The 2,500-nt window shown below is 61.6% G+C and overlaps 3 non-coding genes across 3 annotated transcripts in view; all 3 read right to left on the bottom strand.

Annotated features, from left to right (window-relative positions):
* Positions 1 to 1,122, bottom strand: part of LOC145915660 (large subunit ribosomal RNA) — a 3,686-nt gene extending 2,564 nt beyond the window's left edge. The window contains exon 1 of the ribosomal RNA XR_014404018.1: positions 1 to 1,122. This exon is cut by the window's left edge and continues 2,564 nt beyond it. This is a non-coding gene — a ribosomal RNA (large subunit ribosomal RNA).
* Positions 1,123 to 1,366: 244 nt separating this feature from the next.
* On the bottom strand, positions 1,367 to 1,520 carry LOC145915708 (5.8S ribosomal RNA). Its single transcript, XR_014404041.1, has one exon. It is a non-coding gene; the product is annotated as a 5.8S ribosomal RNA (ribosomal RNA).
* Positions 1,521 to 1,780: 260 nt separating this feature from the next.
* LOC145915561 (small subunit ribosomal RNA) overlaps positions 1,781 to 2,500 on the bottom strand; it is a 1,824-nt gene continuing 1,104 nt past the window's right edge. Inside the window, exon 1 of the ribosomal RNA XR_014403927.1 lies at positions 1,781 to 2,500. This exon is cut by the window's right edge and continues 1,104 nt beyond it. This is a non-coding gene — a ribosomal RNA (small subunit ribosomal RNA).

Here is a 2,500-nt window from a genome sequence, read left to right as displayed (position 1 = left end):
TATACCCAAATTTGACGATCGATTTGCACGTCAGAATCGCTACGGTCCTCCACCAGAGTTTCCTCTGGCTTCAACCTCCTCAGGCATAGTTCACCATCTTTCGGGTCCCAACGCGCACGCTCTCGCTCGACCTCTCCGGCAGAGCGGACGAGATCGGCCGGTGATGCGGCCGTCCAGAGAGACGGCATCTCACCTCCGCCGGACCGCGCCGACATTCACTTTCACTGCGCCCATGGGTTTCGCACTGCCCCGTGGCTCGCGCGCACGTTAGACTCCTTGGTCCGTGTTTCAAGACGGGTCGGGAAGGTGGCTGACGTTAGCCGCGGACCCCGTGCGTCTCGCGCGGCGCTGCCCACCCGCAACCGACACGCCGCAACTGGGCACTGAGCACAGTCCCCAACCGGCGACGCACCGGCTCGGACGGGACGCCCGGCCCACGAAGGGCAGACGCGGCGATCCCTCCTCGCCCGGGCGACGGGCCGACGTGTCCGCGCGCCTTTAACACCCACCCGGGGGCGGGCTACCTTGCGCGCGGCCTTCTCGCCGCCTCCCAGACGGTCGCGGCCTTCGCACGGCGCTAGTGCGCTGGAGCTGCTCGGAGGACAGCGCGAACGACGGGCCGCAAGGCTCCGCACGCCCACACGCTCCGCTCGGCTTCAGCTGAAAGCGTCGCGCGACTCGACAGGCCCTCCCGTTTGCCTCTCGACGGTTTCACGTACTCTTTAACTCTCTCTTCAAAGTGCTTTTCAACTTTCCCTCACGGTACTTGTTCGCTATCGGTCTCGCGACAGTATTTAGCCTTAGATGGAGTTTACCACCCGCTTTGGGCTGCATTCCCAAACAACCCGACTCTGGGAAGACGCAGAGCGCGCGCCCTCGCCGCCACCATGGGCCTGACACCCGCACCGGGACGAGGCCTCGATCAGAAGGACGCGGGCGGCGAACGACGTACGCGCAGCGAATTCCTTACGCCACAATTCCACGCGCCGCAGAGGCGCGCGGATTCGGCGATGGGCACTTCCCACTTCACTCGCCGTTACTGGGGGAATCCTCGTTAGTTTCTTTTCCTCCGCTTAGTAATATGCTTAAATTCAGCGGGTAGCCTCGTCCGACCTCAGGCCGATAATCCAGTGCCTCGTTTGCGAGAGACACGCGCGCGCCACCGAAGCTCGTGCGAGCGCCGCGCCCGAACGCGAGCCGTGCTGCTCCGGGCCGGGATCCTCTTCGAGGCCGACTCGTAACGAGACGCACGCCGCGTTCGGTTTCGCGCGCTGACACTGCGTTCGTGCTGTCCTGGGCGGGACGACCGTGGCAACGGCCGACACCGCACCGGCCCGACGCGTCGCCGCGCGGGAACGTTACAACGCGACCCTGAGGCGGGCGTGGCGCCGGGATTGACCCGGTGCCGCAATTTGCGTTCAGAACGTCGATGCTCAATGTGTCCTGCAATTCACATTAATTCACGCAGCTAGCTGCGTCCTTCATCGACTCGCGAGCCGAGTGATCCACCGCCAAGAGCCCTCCGTGACTTCGTCAGTTGGACAAGCGCGACCCAGCCGGATTGCACAGTCGAAAAAAGCGGTGGCCGAGCGGTCGCCAGCCGTAGGCGACGCATGAAGCCAGCCTGGCACATGGCCACGGCACTCGGCGCAGAACGAAACAGGGTGACCGAAGTGCAATCGCGTGCGCCTCAACAGCGACGAAGGGCGTGCGCGGCCGCCAAGATACGGAGCCTTCTCCACCTGTCGAACGCACGACCACTCGATCGGCGATCGGCCGGTAATGATCCTTCCGCAGGTTCACCTACGGAAACCTTGTTACGACTTTTACTTCCTCTAAATGATCAAGTTAGATCGTCTTCTCGGACGCCGGCGCGGCCGTTGCCGAACGCGCCAGGTCCAATCGGAGGACCTCACTAAACCATTCAATCGGTAGTAGCGACGGGCGGTGTGTACAAAGGGCAGGGACGTAATCAACGCGAGCTGATGACTCGCGCTTACTGGGCATTCCTCGTTCAAGGGAAACAATTGCAATTCCCTATCCCTAGCACGACCGGGGTTCAGCGGGTTACCCGGACCTTCCGGCCTAGGCGGCGACACGCTGATCCGGTCAGTGTAGCGCGCGTGCGGCCCCGAACATCTAAGGGCATCACAGACCTGTTATTGCTCAATCTCGTGTGGCTAAGCGCCACTAGTCCCTCTAAGAAGTTCAACGCCGACCGATAGGGTCGCGTAACTAGTTAGCAAGCCAGAGTCTCGTTCGTTATCGGAATTAACCAGACAAATCGCTCCACCAACTAAGAACGGCCATGCACCACCACCCACAGAATCAAGAAAGAGCTCTCAATCTGTCAATCCTCACTGTGTCCGGGCCGGGTGAGATTCCCCGTGTTGAGTCAAATTAAGCCGCAGGCTCCACGCCTGGTGGTGCCCTTCCGTCAATTCCTTTAAGTTTCAGCTTTGCAACCATACTTCCCCCGGAACCCAAAGACTTTGGTTTC

Source organism: Ascidia mentula (assembly GCF_947561715.1).
Source record: "Ascidia mentula chromosome 2 unlocalized genomic scaffold, kaAscMent1.1 SUPER_2_unloc_2, whole genome shotgun sequence".
NCBI lineage: Eukaryota > Metazoa > Chordata > Ascidiacea > Phlebobranchia > Ascidiidae > Ascidia > Ascidia mentula.
Note: the sequence above shows the minus strand (reverse complement) of the source record. Positions and strands in the feature narration are given on the sequence as shown.